This window comes from Leuciscus leuciscus, assembly GCF_965113295.1.
Source record: "Leuciscus leuciscus genome assembly, contig: SUPER_11_unloc_1, whole genome shotgun sequence".
Lineage (NCBI taxonomy): Eukaryota > Metazoa > Chordata > Actinopteri > Cypriniformes > Leuciscidae > Leuciscus > Leuciscus leuciscus.
The window spans coordinates 1,494,122-1,513,665 of NW_028118546.1; the positions used below are offsets into that span (position 1 = coordinate 1,494,122).

General features: G+C 37.0%; 1 protein-coding gene across 1 annotated transcript in view; it reads right to left on the reverse strand.

The window, feature by feature from the left end:
• Window positions 1-19,544, reverse strand: part of LOC309510013 (uncharacterized protein) — a gene marked incomplete at its 3' end in the record, with an annotated part of 1,894,646 nt that overhangs the window by 1,321,025 nt on the left and 554,077 nt on the right. The window lies entirely within an intron of this gene.

Here is a 19,544-nt window from a genome sequence, read left to right on the forward strand (position 1 = left end):
AGGGCATATAAGAACGAGCAGAGAGAGAGAGAGAGAGAGAGCCCCGGCCGCGCGCGCGCACTCACTATTAATGATAATAATAATAGCTAATTATTATTTTTTCCCGACCAAATGTGACCAAAACGGTTATAAAAATGCTGTCGTTATAACAAGTGAATTTATTCTTTTCAGATTAAATAATTGTTAGTTTATTTTACAGTTCTTTAAAGTAGGTAATGCAAAACCCTAATAAGAAAAACTGGTAACTCCTTTAGTGTTTTTTATTTGTAAATAGGTGTTCCATCAACACCAGGATGGTGTAAAATTTGACTCCTATAAGGTTGAGAAGATTGTCATTTCCATTTTTTTAAAGTGTTAGGTCAACACCAGAACAGTGTAGAAGTTTAACTCTGCCAGTGTTTGCTACAAAGCTGCACCCAGCTCTGTAACAGTGTTGTTGTTCTCTGCATTGGTGTTAAAATTTTACTCTCTTAAGCCCCTTTCACACAGAGATTCCGGAAAATACACGGATAAAGTGACCCGGGATTTGATCCGGGTTCGTTTGATTTTGGTTCATTCACACTGCCAGTGATTTTCCGGAATCAGAGAGTGCGTTCACACACAACCCGTAAAAATGCCGTAAAGACACGTGACATCGATGTGACTTGTAATCTCAGCAGCGTCTTAAGTTTGCTTATGAGCTGCGATCTCTCTCTCGAGAAACCACGCTTGTGCATTTTTTTCTCTGATTCGATCATAAAATTGCGCTTTACGTACCGTTTCACAGCTGGCGAACGATCCCGCGCTTCAGCGTCATCACTACGACACGGCATTATTACGGCTTTTGTTCACACAGCGCGCGTTCCGGGACTGAACACGGCAATGTTAATAGGTCCCGACCCGGCATCGATCCCGGCTTAAATCCCGGGTCGAGTTTGCGTTCACACAGAAGGCGCTCTGGCAATTTGCCGGCAATTTGCCGGGTTCAAAGCGCTGTGTGAAAGGGGCTTTAGTGTTCATATTGTTACACTGTGTCGGTGTTGCGAGAGGCAACACTTTTGAAAGTGTTGAACTAACACTTTGTGGGTGGTTCCCATATATACACTTTCAAAGTGTTGAAATTAACTCTATTGGTGTTGATTTCCGGATTTCAAATTTACTGTGATCAAATTATGTACTACATATTACAGCATTGTTTCAATACAAGACATACCAATGGACTCGCGCACATTTCTGTCTTCTTTGGGCACCAGATGTTCCTTCCTCACCCGAAACAAAGGACTTATTCGATTAGCTTGCGTTGATATAGGACTGGTCTTCCTTCTCCGCTGTAAAACAAGAAAGTCTCGACTTACTCTATGTGCAATAACTATTGTTCTTGAAACATAAATTAAGACAGTTATAAATAAGTTAATTTACCATACGATTCAGGAGAGAACATTTGATGAGTAAATACTGATTGCAATATTCTAAAAAATAAATAAGCAAACTTAAGAACAATTCAAATTCCCTAACATAGGGGTTTATATAAACTGATATTCTAATATAAGTAAGAAGAATTTAATAGCAGGGACTGTATCAATTTTCTTTAAGGATTAACAAAATAAAGAAAAGTCATTTTTTAATGCATTCACATTTGGAAGAGATTTTGTGAAACGACATTTGTGGATATAGAATTTAACAAACAGTATAATATTATTTATCAAATATTCAACTTTTTTATTTTTCATTAAAAGTCCATATTTGATCCCATTCCAGGAAAAAAAATCAGATCGTGACGTAATTCTTTGATAGCGAGAAAGTTAACTTGCGCATGCGCGGCCCCGCCCACTAAATCCAGCGGGGTGAAGCTGGAGCTCCAGCGAGGGGAGGAGCTGGAGCTCTAGCTCCTCCCATTTGGGGTGAGTATTCCGACACAGTGTAACAATATGAACACTAAGAGAGTAAAATTTTAACACCAATGCAGAGAACAACAACACTGTTACAGAGCTGGGTGCAGCTTTGTAGCAAACACTGGCAGAGTTAAACTTGTACACTGTTCTGGTGTTGACCTAACACTTTAAAAAAATGGAAATGACAATCTTCTCAACCTATTGTTCTCCAAAACGGTTATAAAAATGCTGTCGTTATAACATTTCATGGTGTGACACAGACTTCAGAGCGGCCAAAGCGTCAACAAGCTTCCCCGTACTTTTTGACAAGCGTCCTTGACAGGGCGGCCAGAGCTTCTTTGCAGCTCAAGTCGGCGGCGGTGTGAACGTACAGTTAGCTCTCCAGTTAGAATATTGGCTTCTTACTGACCCTTTAAAGGGATACTCCACCGAAAAATGAAAATTTTGTCATCATATACTCACCCTCATGTTGTTTCAAACCTGTATGAATTTCTTTCTTTTGCTGAACAGAAAGGAAGATATCTAGAAGAATGTCAGTAACCAGACAGTTTTAGATACCATTGACTTCCATAGTATATATTTTTCCAACTATGGAAGTCAATGGTATCTAAAACTGTCTGGTTACTCACATTCTTCTAGATATCTTCCTTTCTGTTCAGCAAAAGAAAGAAATTCATACAGGTTTGAAACAACATGAGGGTGAGTATATGATGACAGAATTTTCATTTTTCGGTGGAGTATCCCTTTAAGAAAGACAGAACTCACTCTTGCACTCACACTTACAATCTCTCTCTCACACACACACACACACACACACACACTCTCAGATATGTGGTTTATGAGGACTCTCCATAGGCGTAATGGTTTTTCTAATGTACAAACTGTATAATCTATCCCCCTACACTAACCCTACCCCTAAACCTACCAATCACAGATTTAGTATGTTTTTTAAGCCGTTTGGTTTAGAAGGACACGTATGTCCTCATAAACCATGTTTACGTTGTAATACCCATGTCATTATACACATTTGTGTCCTCAAACCATATACAAGAACACACACGTCACACACACACACACACACACACACACACACACACACACACACACTCTAACAATATGCTCTGACAGGAGGAGGACAGAGTAAAGGTACACAGGACCTACAATTCCCACACTTTTATTAGCCCCGGGTCTAGCCGGACAGCCTGTGTGTGGGGGTGTGTGTGTGTGTGTGTGGTGTGGTCATTGAAAATGTGTTCAGATATATATTCTTCACAGAAAATGAGCCAAGGCCAATGAGTCTGAGTTTGAAAAAATAATGAATCGTATAATTTTTCTCTTGATAAAAAATGAAACCGGGTCCTACAGACCCGAACACCATACAAGGGTTAAAACGACACTAACGAGACGCTTAACAACACAGCGTACAAAACAAACATTTTATATAGATATCATATTCTAATTAAATGAATACTTACAATCACAGAAATAATGTCCTTGGCGATGGTCAATTTGCTGCCGCCGCAACTGCTGCTCGTGTCCGAAAGCTGAATCATACGTGTAACAGCTGTTCTAAATAAGCTACATCTGATTGGTTAATAATAATCCTATTTCAGTATCTTGCCGCACTATTGGCTCGACTGATATAGTAGGCAACCGCGTTTGCCTGCATATTTACGGGTCGTGCAATATAATTTCGGGGGAACATGTGCAATAAATGGGAGTGGCAACACTTTTCATATCGTTGAGAATAAAACAACCGTCCCAACTTTACAAATCCAGGTTCTCCCTCCATGGGGAACATCCATTTCGAAAAGTAAAGCAGATACGGAACCTCGGCCCACGCGAGATGCAATGCGATTGGTTGCTGGACCAGCCAATGGAATTAATATGTGTAATATTAATATTTAAAATTGCCTAGTCATTAGATTTGTGAATTCTTTTTCTGAAAAACAAAATTATATCATTAATCTTTTAATTATTTTGGCGAAGTTTTATATCCATAAGACAAAAATAACTCAAAAGAAACCCTCCTATATTACCTTTTATAACACTGATCTCACAATATACTTAGAATATCTTTTAAACATGAGATCACAAAACAAAAAGCTTATAAAAACAATACAAATTTTAAAGCTTTTCAAATACATATAACTGCCCTGATATTATAAACTTTCATTTCTGTATTTATTTTATGTTTTATTATTATTATGTACATTTATACTTTAGTTGTTGTTGTTATTCTTTGGTTTATACATTTTGAATTGTATTTACAGTGCCTTGTATTCATTTAGTTTTTTTGTTGCATTGTAGGCTACTTGAAATGTTTGTAATTTAACTAAATAAATAAAAAGCACAATATGTTATGTATACCATACGTAATAAGATATATTTCTAAAATCAATACTTTCAATATTATATATTATATGACGTTACTGTCACAAAAATAGCTTTAATGGTTCTGTTTTTTTTTGTTTTTTTTAAGCAAGTCTGGAGGCTAATGAAATGAAACAGATGAGAATCATTTTCCCATCTAAATACAGTTGATTTTATTGTAATGTGATGAATCAGAAAAATAAACAAATATAACATTCGCTTAGGCTGTTTTTTAAATGGACCAAAACAAAGTGAAACCAACGTAACAATTTGAAGTGACCAGACCACTGACATTGATAATAAATATTATTAAAAAATATATATAAGATGGCACCACAAGACGACTTTCACTTGCAGAGCAAATTTAGCACGTTTATAGTTAACTCAACTGGGTAGCAATTGTGAACAATTTTAATAGAGAATTCAAAAATAATTTGGATTTCTTCACCACTAATATTAACCGGTTGGATGGTGTATTAGTGATATTGAAAGCTGATTGGCCTTGATATATATGCGGAAAAGGGCCAATTTAATTATTTATTTATATGATGTCCGATTTATTCTCTCTTGTGCCTTTTTGCGCGCATTTTCCACGGGTTTTAATAATAAAACTGGTCTTAAAGAAAGAAAATCATATTAAAGAAAACGTCAACATTAAGGTTGCAATTATTTAATAAATCAGAGTCGATGTGCGCGTGCATGCGTGGTTCGAATTTTAGTTGCTATGTAGGTTATGAATTCTGACTGCATATATATTTACACTCGAACCGGTCGCTGTCTGGGCGTGCGTGCATGTTATGATTCGAATGTTAGTTGCTATGGCGACGCGTTTTATGAATTCTGCGATCTGCATGTATCTCTCTGCTCAACGATCGACCGCTGTCTGTTGGTTGAGAGACGAGGCGAATTAACAGACTGACTTTTGCGGAGAATTTTCTGGCCGAAACTTGCAAATTTGAAGCTTTTCTGGATTGCTGAGAGGAGACCTATATTCTTGAAGGACATCGGAGGATATATACTTTTTGAAAGCGTCATATAATTTCTTATAATACTTTTATTTGATAGTTCTTTTCTTATTTTAGAAGTAACGTTAACGTTAGTTTGTTTGATATTTTTTTCAGGGGAGTAACGTTAACGTTAACGCTATTTCTGAGGAGATTTGTATTGTATTGTCTTGTCTTGTGTTTTGTACGTTACTGATTTTCTTGCAGGTTGGCGAATGGCGATGGCTCGTAGCACTAATCGCATGATGGGTGGAAGAGGAAGTGAGTGCTTTAATTTTGTATTATTTTTTTATGGTGTGTTGTACAATGACTGACTGATCCCATTTATTTGATTCATTGCATGTGAAATAAACTTGAATTGAATTTGAGCAACTTAACTGAAGTAAAAATCTGTAATTGACCACAGACATTGATTATTGATTATGATTAAACTAACGTTATGTGATATGTGAAATATTCCATCCTTAGAGCACTCCAGATCCAGGAGAGCTGCTTTCTGCCAGACGGCTGGTCGGGAGGTTTGGAGGCCCGATTCTGATGACCGTGATCAGGATCCGCTGCCCAGAGATGGACAAAGTAAGTTACAGATAACGTTACTTCTGGTCAAATATTACTCAGTTACAAGTAAAAGTTGAAAAGACTGATTTTTACTTGAGTAAAAGTACAGAAGTACTTGTTTTTAAAAGTACTTAAGTATCAAAAGTAAAAAGTAAATGTCAATGCATTGTTTTATTATTGTTTGTAATACTTACAGTACCTTATGCCTCTGAATCTATGCCTGCCTACCTACCCACCCTCATATCAATATATCATTTATTTCTAGAACACAGTTCCTGTAGTGGGATTGAATGTGAGATTGAATAAGTGCTCTCAATAACGTCCACAATAGTTTCGGGCTGTTCCCTCAAATAGTGCCCTATTTAAAGATTTTTGGCTTTTAGGATGAATATGTCAGCCACTGTTATAAGCTAGTGTGCTCCAAAACAATGACAAAATGAGCATTTAAAAGACCAAACCCAACATTGAAAATGAAAGTCAGATTGATGTCAGAATCCAACTACTTTCTACTCAAGGACCTTGACAGAAATGTAACGTTAGTGGAGTAAAAAGTATGATACTTGTCTTTCAAGTGTAGTGAAGTTAAAGTAAAATGTTTCCAGAAAAAATAGTACTCAAGTAAAGTACAGATACTCAAAAAGTGTACTTAAGTACAGTACTCAAATAAATGTACTTTGTTACTGTCCACCTCTGCCGCTGCCAGACCCGACCCAGACACAGAGCCAGGATCGTCCTGGATATTTACCATCTCTGTCTTCTGAGTTTTCTGTTTCTGTGTCCACAGGTCAGGCTCACGGGACGAGGGCGAAGCAGAACCCAGATGTTGGACGTCCGTCCACTTCATCTAACCACTCTCGCAGAGGTCAGAATAGGCTTTTAATAAAGATGTAATGGCTTAGTTTCTATTTCTATTTTCAATGGCTGATTTGTCAACTAAACCAACTAAAGTAACGATAACACTTTATTTTGATGGTCCCTTTTGAACATTCTGTCGACTATACGTAACTTTGCAACTACATGTCGACTAACTCTCATTAGAGCATCAGTAGACTCTCTCCTTAATATGAACTATGATGATATTTTAATCATTGTTTTAACTATGTACGAGGCACTGCGAGTGCGAGCTGACATCGCGTTTGTCTCTCAGGCTTGCTTTCACTGCGTGATGTGTCAGTGCAGTTATAGATGTCCCCAAATTAGTTTTTGTCTTATATTTATATCATATTATGTTGTTATATTAGAATATCACATGATCAAGAGTGCCGTTTTCTTTTGCACAATTGCAAATGTGCTATTTATTTTATACAACAGTTAAATTAACAATAAAGTTAACATTGTGAGTTACTTTTTGGACACAATATTGTCAATTTTCACTTTATATCGCCGACGAGAATTTCATAATGAAGCCGTAGTCCAACAGACAGATTTGTTTTTTACTGAAATCCGCGTTTTGAACGAATCATTTTAACGATTCAATGAACAATCACTTGTTTTCTGAATGAATCAGCCGTTTGAACCATAGACTTCATATAGATAGACGCCCTATCGACCGCTACTGCCTACTGGCGCGGGTGAGCCGTGGGGCCGCCATCTTAGACCGGTCACCCGCTCCACTCAGTGTAATCTGTATGGCAGGTGCAATGAGCTGTCAGCGCATTTAATTAATCATACCTCACTGAATACCGAACTGATTTTCACGCGGGTTTGTTTGCTGCAAAGGTCATTCATGTAGCTATTATACAGGACACATGGTTCGGCGTATTTTAATATTCATAGTAGGCTTAACAGTAATATAATATTCTGATATAAGATATAAAGTGACCAGACGTCCAAAATCAAAATATGTGATGTAGGATATAAGCTATTTTATAAATCACACACTATAAATATGATAAAGAAGCAGAAACAGATAGTTGCAGTAAAGTAAGATATTTTAATAAGCTGAAGAAACGTGTGTGTTTTACATTTACATTGCTTCCTGATATCACGTGCGCAAACACAAATAACCTATATTTATATATATATAAAACAGTTATGTCCGGTCGAACAATGTATGAATTAACTTAAGATTGGATTGCGGTAAAAGTAAGTTTCGTGCCTCTTACAAGTGCTTTCGAACTTCTTTCTGATCTGAATGGTATGTGGAAAACACTTGAGTTGAGGGAGGGAGAAAACACGCAACTGAATGCCTTTTCAAGCGTCTCAATACTTGAAAAACCACAGGAAACTACTTTTAAACACGAAATTACTTGATTTACAGAGGGTCTATTGGCACGTTTATAAACGTTAACGTTACCTGAGGTAATTTTCCTGGACCTTTTTACAGAAGGTAAAAGTCGCCGTAATCTTTACTGACATTGTCCAAAATGATTACTGAGATGGCACATTCGGACGGGACTAAAATAACCGAGAAGCTCTTGTAATTATTACTTTACCCCACCTCTCCATGTCAGGTGAACACCGGCTGGTGCAGTAAACATTGCCTAGCTAACGTTAGCTGGCTACGATATCAGTACAGTAATATCAAAGATCCTTGCTCCTTCTCAATTATCTGGTAATATTCTATTCACAAAATACAACCAATAGTACGGTAATGTTAAAAGTAATCCCCCGGGCCCTATTTGCGATGGTCCGCCGATTAGAACAGGAAAATACTCCACAGTGCTCTAGCATCTTCACTGCTGCCACGCAACGAAACTAGGAACACGACCGGTTTAAGATGGCGGCCGCATTTCTCAGTGCCCAGCGGCCAATAGGGCATCTAGTCTCTATATAATATCTATGGTTTGAACAAATCGGTTGAATAAATGACTCCAACAACTCGCTTATTAAGACAGTGACTTGCCGCCACCTACTGGTGGTTTTAGTTTCATATTTAAAGTATTCTTTAATTAAAACATTAAAAAACTGTACAGTAAATCATTAAATAATTTTAAAATATCATCTAATTATTATCGACAAAACGTTGAAAATATCGAGACATATTTTTGTCAATATTGCGCACCCCTAATGTACGGTATTCATTTTGATTTCTTCAGGTCTTAAAAAGGTCTTAAAAAGCCTTAAATTTGACTTTAAAAATTGTGCAGGTACCCTGTAATACTCTAATGAGAGTTAGTAGACATGTAGGTGCAATTTTACTTGTAGACAACTGAATGTCTGTTGGGAGGAGCATTTTACTATTAAGATTTGAATAGTAAAATGTAAGTTATATCATTATGTCATTGCTTAATTTGACGTCAGAGATGGGTCTAATAGTTGTTTTCATTAGTTTTTTCTTCATTTCAGAAAAAGCTCCAGAACGTCTTTGCCTCAGGATCTGGAAGGCTACGAAGGGACTTTTCAGCTGCTGTTCCGGTAGTGCTGTGACTGTTGTGGAGCCTTTTATTCCGGAACCATCGTCACCTTCTCCAGATCACTCCGGCGTCAAGCCAAATAATGGTAAATCATTATTTCTCCAACATTAACATCTAACCCTAACGGTCAACTAATACTCTACTAATACTCTAATGAGAGTTAGTAGACATGTGCAGTGTTACTTATAGACCAATTATAGGTTTGTAAACATCCGGGATGCGTGCGCATCGTGGTTGCAGAAAGACCCGTTTAACAGCTGATCCTTACACGGATACGGATAAGAATAATACTAATAGCTCGATTTAAAACATTTTTTATTTAATTTTCGTAATGTTCTCCGCATATTTTTTTGACCACTTTTGGTCCCGACATGCGCAGTAGAACCTGCGTGACGCCGTGTGACGTAGGGTGATAATTCCCCTATAGACTTATAGAATGTCTTAAAGGGACCAAAATAAAGTGAAACCAATTTTTCCCAACATTCATCTGACATTTTCGGAACATTCCGAGAACATTCAAAAGTAACGTTCCAATAATGAAAAATTATAAAATAGAATGTTCCTTTAACCAAGATAAAACATTTTTGAAACGTTGAAAAAACTGGATGTTTTGAACGTTCAGGGAACATTTAGAAATAATGTTTTCTTAATTGAGTGGGAATGTTAGCAAAATGTTCTCAATAAGGCATGAGCTCGATGGCTGTCTGACACACACCAGAAACACACGCACAGAAAGCCGCTTCACAGGCAGCATACGATCCAGAAAAGAATTCAATTTCACCACTTATTTCTCTTGAATTGTCAAAAACATGCAAAATTGTCAAAATGGCTGTCGTGCCGAGTATTACAGAGTCAGTTATGTCATAAATAAGACATTGCTATGCATTTACAGGGTTTCCGCGGGGTTGTAAAAGGTAGTAAATTAAATTATGCCAAATTAAGGCCAGTAAAAAGTAGTAAACGTCATCTGACGAGGTAGTAAATTTTCCGGTTAGATTTTCCGTTTGGCGAGTAAATCTCAAAAGGCTATCCGCCACACTGGCGGGTGAATGTTCATCATACCAAAATAGTAATAAAAAAATATTACAATTGCCGTTTGTAATGTTATGATGCCTGGAAATTAGTTAAAATCTCCTGCGAATCTAGAGCGAGCGAGCGAGCAAAAGCGCGCATGCAAACCGTGTAGCGAGCGCACGGCAGAGAGGGAGAGACCTTGCGTGTGTGTGTGTGTGTGTGTGTCTCTCTCTCTCTCTCTCTCTCTCTCTCTCTCTCTCTCTCTCTCTCATGCAGTGGTGACGCGTTCATATAAACGGCACCTAAACGCTGTAAAAAAATATATTATGACATTTTAATTGTTTATTAATAAACAAGTGTTTCTGTGTCAGCTGCAAAGATGAAGTTGACACTGACCCGCGATCTTCGCAGTAGTGAACGCGCCGGAGAAAAATGCATTTCTTACGGATTAGCCTATAGCCTACTTTTATTTAGTTTTGAATGGTTCTGTTTAAAAGTAGAAATTTCAAGCTTTCTGTAGATAATAGATATAGGATATTTCTAATTTGTTTAGGTCTGTGAGGCGAGTAGCCTAGGCTACCTATACGCTGAGTTTCAGTTCATGTCTGAACGTGTTGTGATTATACAAAATAATGAAACATGGATTAAAATTAAGATAAAATTAATACAAAACGAAATTCGTTTCAAAGAGAGGCTTTGTGTTTTCTGTTTGATGTCTTAAGTTTTAAGTTTTAAAAGCATCCTTAATGGAGAACGAACGGTTAGGCTACATAACATGTTTTTTTCCTCAAATGCAAACACGAAATAAAAGACAAAATACTTTTTAACAAGACAATTTTTGGGGAAAAAATATATTTATAGCTTTTGAAAAAAAATCTGGATGGATTAATAGCGTTTTGGAAAAAAATCTGGATGGATTTATAGCGTTTTGGAAAAAAATCTGGATGGATTTATAGCGTTTTGGAAAAAAATATGGATGTATTTATAGCGTTTTGAAAAAAATCTGGATGGATTAATAGCGTTTTGGGAAAAAATATGGATGTATTAATAGCGTTTTGAAAAAAATCTGGATGGATTAATAGCGTTTTGAAAAAAATCTGGATGGATTTATAGCGTTTTGAAAAAATAAATCTGGATGGATTAATAGCGTTTTGGAAAAAAATCTGGATGGATTTATAGCGTTTTGGAAAAAAATATGGATGGATTTATAGCGTTTTGGACAAAAATCTGGATGGTTTCATAGCGTTTTGAAAAAAATCTGGATGGATTAATAGCATTTTGAAAAAAAATATGGATTGATTTATAGCGTTTTGGAAAAAAATATGGATGGATTTATAGCGTTTTGGGAAAAAATATGGATGGATTTATAGCGTTTTGGAAAAAAATATGGATGGATTTATAGCGTTTTATAGCCAGGTTGTAAAAATACAGTATTGTGTATTGTGTCAATATGTCACCTCTAGTGTGTGGCCCGGCCCTTTGTTTATTTTTCTGTATTTGGCCCTCACTAAAAAAAGTTGTGAGTTGGACAGTGCTCGGCTTGTGTCTAGTGTTGAAGTTATTTGTTTATTAATGAAATACTGTTATTATAGTGTACAATTGCACTTTATTATTACACATTGTGTAGCTGTTCATTCTAAAGGTCCAGTCTGTCTTCTAATTTTTATGTAATTGTTACTCTTTGACATATTGAGTAAATCCTATGGACCAAGGCCTGTTGTGATATCTTGATTAATCCAAGTCCTATGGTAGAGTTCCCTCTTACTTGAATGTAGCTCACTCACTTGCCCTAACACACATGCACACTCACATACACCTACAGAACCTCTCCTGACTTTCTCTTTCTCGCTCTCTCTGGTTCTCTATCTCTCCCTCCCAGTGTTGAAATTAAGTTATAATTGCCTCATTAAATTGTGATTAAATATGTTATTAATTCATTTTGGAAAGATATTTCATGTCTTTACTTGTCACTTTACTTAACACTTAACACTGCTACAATTGAAGTTTGAAGCCGTGTTGGTAGTAAAAATATTGTGATGGTAGTAAAATAGGTAGTAAAAAGGTAGTAAATTCAATTTAAGAATCTCTGTATAAACCCTGATTTAATAAATGTGTTTAATAAAATATATCTATATTTAGATATGGCCCATATGATCTTTACCATTACAAGAACTGAGCCACATGTGCCAGAGTTGGCCAAATGAAGCCTGGAAATTAGGGCTGGACGATTTTGGAAAATAATCTAATTGCGATTTTTTTTACCAATATTGCGATTGCGATTTAATATGCGATTTTTTTAAAGTTCTTTATCTTTTCTATTATTCAACAAAAACAAGCAATAAATCATTGTAAAATAGAGAAGGGAATCTTAGGCACCTCATGAGCCGATACATTTTTTATTTTATTTAATTGATCTTATTAATAAAACTTAAAATATTTAATTACATAATTATAAGTAGGCCTACTTATAATAATTACACATTAAAAAACTAAATTAATACAATTACATGTTAATAATTTTAACAAATATAGCTTCAAAACAAATAACAAAGAGGGAAAAAAATATTACAAGCAATAAACAAAGAGTGCTTTCAGTATTTAAGTAGGCTGTCTGAACGTGTTCATCTCTTTTGAAATTATAAGATGTGGTTTGTCCTGTTTGTTTAATAACTGTGTCACATTACTGGTAAATTCGTGTCATAAAAGCATTTTGAGATGCAAACGTAGCCTACATTTAACCACGTAGACTCGCTCACAGCCGCATGCTCAAACGCTCTTCGCAAAGCGCACGTGAGTATTTGAAATTGAAAGCACCTTCTGTCGGTGATTTTCATATTTTTAATAAGCCAACTGCACTCCAAGACATATGATGCCTTCGTAGAACATTTGTAAGTAAAATACCGGCGGGCGAGCGCGCACTACTGAAGTAACATCACGCAGACCGCGCGTATCTCATATCTTGCGCAATGAAGCCCGCGAATGTCCTTGTAACTCGCTTCAACTTTTCCGAACTTTATTAAAGATTATTTCTCGTAAGGTTCAAATGGTGTCGTGTGTGTGTGTGAGAGAGAGAGAGACAGAGGAATTAGAAGCAAGCAGAATATGGTTGTTTATAAAGCACGCGCGTCGTACACGTCTGTGTTTAAAACTAAGCTCAGACATATACAATACAGAATCGTTGGAGAGAATCTATAACACAATATCACATAAATTAAACATAAACTGTTATTTCCTGTAGCCAGGTCTATATGTGTCGCGTGCCACGTTGATGCTTCATCTGCAATACAGACAGGTTTACTCTCGCGTGTCACGTGACCAGACTATAATCGCAGCTTTGCGGTTTAAAAAATCGCATTTCATCACATCGCGATATTATCGCAAATGCAATTAATCGTTCAGCCCTACTGGAAATGTATGTTTTCTTTTTAATTAAAGATCAGATAAAATAAGAAAAATAACTTTAGCGTTGAATCGGAATCACCTCGTAATCGTGATAATAGTGAAATAAAATTACTATTAATATTGTGAAATAATATGTTGGGACATTTATGCAGGCATTAAGCAGAAGTCAGGTGGATAGCGTGAACAATTCCCATTACTTTAGATTTGTAACTTTACAGATAAGATTTGAATAGTAAAATGTAAGTTATATCATTATGTCATTGCTTAATTTGACGTCAGAGGTGGGTTTAATAGTTGTTTTCATTAGTTTTTTCTTCATTTCAGAAAAAGCTCCAGAACGTATGAAGAAACCTGGTCGTTTCCAGAAGCGCTGGAAGGGTTTTTTCAGCAGCTCAAGAAATGTTGTGGAGCCTTTTATTCCTCCAGCAGATCCTGTTCCTGAACCATCATCGTCACCTGGTTCAGATCACTCCGGCGTCAAGCCAAATAATGGTAAATCATTATTTCTCCATCATTATTTTAAACAGTATTATCTTGTTTTCCACTCAAAATAAGGCTTGTTTTTACAGAATATTAAAATTATTTCCCCCATTATAAAATTATTTTCTCGACCAGCGCTGACATTTTTTAAATAAAACAATGGATCTAGCAACAGACACTTTACTGACTATAAGTAACTTTTCAACTACATGTCAACTTATTCTAACCCTACTAGGGCTGGGATAAACGATTATTTTTTAAACGATTAATCTAGCGATTATTTTTTCGATGCATCGATTAATCTAACGATTCATTTTTCCAGTCCGATTCGATTCGATTATCGATTATCTCCCCAATCCCCATTAATTGACTAATAGCAATTTATACATGTTAATTTACATATCTGAATGAAAAAAACATGAATTCCTTAACATTGCAATATATGTTTATTGCTCTTAAAATTCCAAAATAAAAGACTATACAAGTGCACAGTAATGCATTCTTAGTCAGAGGTAGCATTCAATAAAACCTTAAAGCCTTGAAAACACATAGCTTACTGAAACAAGCTTACTGAACACATAGGGCCTAGCTTACTGAAACAAGCTTACTGAACACATAGGGCCTAGCTTACTGAAAAAAAAGTTCTTCTTTCAGATGAAAATAACAACAACTTGATGTCTAGTATTCAATAAAAAAATAAAAAGGTCACCCAAAATACTTGTTTAGAGCAATTGAAAGAATACAGTAACCAATGTAAACTTGAGGGCTTTAAGCTAATACAGAGAGTGCTTTTCCAACAAAAAATAAATATAAATGAACAGTGGGAGCCAGCAGCCTGTCATGGCGTCCTTCCTGAACCAACAGAATTGAACATTTATGTTGAAAACACATAGTCCTAGCTTACTGAAAAAAGTGCATATTTTAATTCTTCATTCACATAAAAATAACAACAACGTATAGTAATACACTCTGCCACTCACCTTTTTCTTAAAAAATAAATAAAAATACTAATAAAAAAAAGTACTTAACTAGAATTTAATAAATGGAACATTATTGTAAAGTGTTACCGATTTGTTATACACCGATTCAGACGCCTCGTGAGTTCAGTGTTGGACAGATCAGTTGTTTTAACCATTCATTGAAGTGAATCGGTTCAAATGAGTCATTAGTTCGCGAATCGGACGTGTCATTAGTGGACGTGTAGCCTACGGCAAGCGTTGTGTGATTATCCCGGCAGTTTATTTTTTACCACAATTCACACTCCGCGGTAATTCAAGAGAAAAAAATCTCCGAATGCTCCACGTGAAACTTTGGTCTTCCGCCCTTTTTCTATCGTGTCTAATGATTTTGATTAATATGCACGAGGGAGAGAGAGAGAGCAAGACAGCGCTCGTGTTGTTTGAAGGCGGTGAGTGCGCGCGCGCGGCCGGCGCTCTCTCTCGTACTTATATGTGCCCTGTCAAGCGCAGTCAGTCATTCTATTCTACATCACTCACCGATCAAATAAGGCTTTGGCGGCCGCCCCCCAAAAAATTCAATGCAGGAAAACCCCTGGATGGATAGAATGATGGCCATCGCGTATCAGCGCACTTAAGGTACACACTGTGAAGTAATTTGCACACGTTTTTTAGAGAAATGAAAACAGGTCGACGAATCGACACGCATATTTTGCGTCTACGTATTTTTTGCATCGACGTCATCGATGACTTCGACGCGTTGTCCCAGCCCTAAACCCTACCAGTCTACTAATACTCTACTAATACTCTGAGAGTTAGTCGACATGTAGGTGCAATGTTACTTATAGACAACTGAATGTCTGTTGGAGGAGCATCACAATAAAGAGTTTGCAGATATTAAGCAGAGACTTTGTTACACTATTAAGATTTGAATAGTAAAATGTAAGTTATATCATTATGTCATTGCTTAATTTGACGTCAGAGATGGGTCTAATAGTTGTTTTCATTTTTTTTTTCTTCATTTCAGAAAAAGCTCCAGAATGTATCTTGGAGGATACGAAGGGTGTTTTCAGCAGCTCTTCCAGTGATGCTGTGACTGTTGTGGAGCCTTTTTTTCCTGAACCATCATCGTCACCTGGTTCAGATCACTCCGGCGTCAAGCCAAATAATGGTAAATCATTTAATCATTTAATTTAAACAGTATTATCTTGTTTTCCACTCAAAATAAGGCTTGTTTTTACAGAATATTAAAATGATTTCCCCCATTATAAAATTATTTTCTCGACCAGCGCTGACATTTTTTAAATAAAGTCTACTAATACTCTACTAATACTCTATTGAGAGTTAGTCGACATGTAGGTGCAGTGTTTCTGATAGACTTATAGAATGTCTTAAAGGGACCAAAATAAAGTGAAACCAAATTAACAATTTGATGTGACCTCTGACATTGATAATTAATATAATAAATAATAGTAAAAACAGTTTTTGATATCTGAAATGTTCCATCATCAGGCCGCTCCGGATCCCGGAGAACTGTTTCCACAGATTCCTCTCCGGGCATCACGCCATCCTCATCTTGGTCCCTCCCTGAGGCCCATGTCGAGAGAGGAAGTAGAGAGTCGTTGAATCTGTGCAGCCGAGGCTCGGACAGCGTCGAGGGGAGCTGGAGTAGCGGTGGATCGGAGAGCCCAAGCGAAAAGGGTTTGTCCAGGTCCAACAGCCTCGAAGGGTTTCTGTGTCCTCCGCTGCCGGGTCAAGTTCCTGTCGAGCCAACAGAGACATCAACTGGCCGAACTGCTCAGGGTGCCGTGGAGGCTTCTCCTGTGAACGAGAGCTCAACAGGTGAGACTGAAATAAGGCTTGGCAGTGCAAAGTCTACAGATAGAGATTTAGCTATTTCATGCATAACTGAGTCAAGTTTTTAACACGTCCGATCACATTTACTGTTGCTCGACCAGCACTGATATTTTTCAAATAAAACAATGAATCTAGCAAGCTAATAATTGTCTCATATTTTTCTGTTTGTTTTTCAGAGTCCTTTGAGTCTCTCTATAACGTGGAACAGTTAATTGGATCCGGAGGATTTGGCAGAGTGTTCCTGGGAACACGCAAATTTGATGGCAAAAAGGTAAATCTTACTGAATTGCACAAACATTTTGCTCTTGCATGCATCTAAACACATTTAAAACAATTTACAGATGGTTTAATACTTAATACAAAGCCAGGTGCTTGAAAACTGTTACTGTTATTGAAACTGTTTTTTTTGTGTTTTTTTTGTGCAGGTTGCCATCAAGCGGATGCTCAAGAGTGACAATTATCGTTATCTTTATGTTGTAAGTTGGCCAAAACCTGAATGTGTATTGAGTTGTTTAAGTGCAGATTACTGTAGTTAATACACCCGTAGGAAGCATTAGGTATAAATGTGATCAACAAATAAGCCTAGAGGCACCAAATAACTTTGAGCTGAAAAGGCTCTTTTGAACGCATCTAAAAAGATCAAAGAATAGTACATTTCAAAATGATGTTTTCTTCAGATTTTTACCCAGCTAACCTTCTGTCTGCTTCTTCTCTCTAGCCTGGGAATCCCAAACCTCTCGTCACAGAAGTGGCGCTGCTGATGATGATGAGGCTAGAACCCATAAGCCCCTTCGTCATACAACTGTACGAGTGGTTTGAACATCCTAAAGAATTCACTCTGGTTATGGAGTATCCGGGGCACTGCGAGAGCTTGTTTGACATAATCTATCGTCAACCTTGGAGTGACTGGTTCTCACGGGTCGTCATGAGACAGGCTGTGCGGGCAGTGCTACACTGCATCCATCATGGTGTTTTCCATAGTGACATTCATCCACAGAATGTCCTGTTTGAGAAAGACACGCTAGATCTCAAGCTGATAGACTTTGGCTGCGGTCAGCTGTTTAGTAGTGAAGGCTACGAGAGAAACAGATACAGGGGTGAGCATTTTGGGAGTGTGGAAACCTGAAGGTAGTGACTTACAAATTTTTGGATGATGCTTTAAAAAAAAAGCTCAACAATGTGCAAATGTCTTCCTTACAGGAGTTCTGGATTACTGCCCACCTGAAGTCTTTACAGAACCTCGATTCCACGCCGTCCCTGCAAACGTCTGGTCTCTAGGAGTGGTGCTGTACGAGTTGTCAAACGCATGTCTTCCTTTTTGTAATAGAACGGAAATCACACAAGCCGAAGTTACATTTCAGAACCCCAACTTATCCAAACGTGAGTGAATAATGATGATAACATGGATAAACACACATAAAGCAAACGAGTTGTACAGAAAGTTAAAGGTTGTAGTGTGTCAGAATTTTTATATATACTGTAGCTCAACGTACACCGAGAGCATCGCTGTTTTCAAAAATGCCAGGTCACATGGTCATGACTAACCAGCTCTCTCCTTATTAAAATGTGTACAGACTGCAGGGATCTGATTGGACAGTGTCTAGCTCGCGATCCAGCTGAACGCCCCAGCTTAGAGCAGATGTTACAACATCAATGGTTTGTTCGTACACAACGCTAGATTGGAGAAGCTGAGGAGATTCACTCGATCAGTTTCAGGTGTGTGGAAGTGTAACAAGCAGAGTAGGATTATTATCTTTTGTCTTAAATTCTGGATTATTTGTAGTGAGATTTTCAAATTTGTGTTCATTGTAATGTTCTTGTTATAGTCAAATCACCTTCATTTATATAGCGCTTGATACTATATAATAATGGTAAATCATTATTTCTCCAACATTATTTTAAAAAGTATTATCTTGTTTTCCACTAAAAAATAAGGCTTGTTTTTACAGAATATTAAAATTATTTCCCCCATTATAATATTATTTTCTTGACCAGCGCTGACATTTTTTGAATAAAACAATGGATCTAGCAACAGACACTCTACTGACTATAAGTAACTTTTCAACTACATGTCAACTTATTCTAACCCTCTACTAATACTCTACTAATACTCTAATGAGAGTTAGTAGACATGTAGGTGCAATGTTTCTTATAGACTTATAGAATGTCTTAAAGGGACCAAAATAAAGTGAAACCAAAGTAACAATTTGATGTGACCACTGACATTGATCATTAATATTATAAAAAAATAAATAAACAGTTTTTGATATCTGAAATGTTCCATCCTCAGGCTGCTCCAGATCCTGGAAAACTGCTTCCACAGATTTTTCTCCGGGCATCACATCCGCCATCGCTGCACTGACGAGAATGTCTCCCAAGCGTTGGGCTGGATGTAATAATCCACATAGCCTCTCTCTATTTACTCCCGAAATCTGAACCGCTGAAGACGAGGTGGATTAAGTTTGTTTTTGAAGAAAATGCTCCCTCAACTCTACCAAAATTCGTTTATGTCTGCTCGAATCATTTTACACCGGACAGCTTTTTGAATGAGGCTCAGTATAAAGCAGGTTTTGCAAAAAAAATGGCTCCTGAAGGATGTAGCAGTGCCAACTGTTCGTGATCCAGCTACACATCTAGAAGTATGTATTACGCGTTGGTTTTCCAAATTGCCTT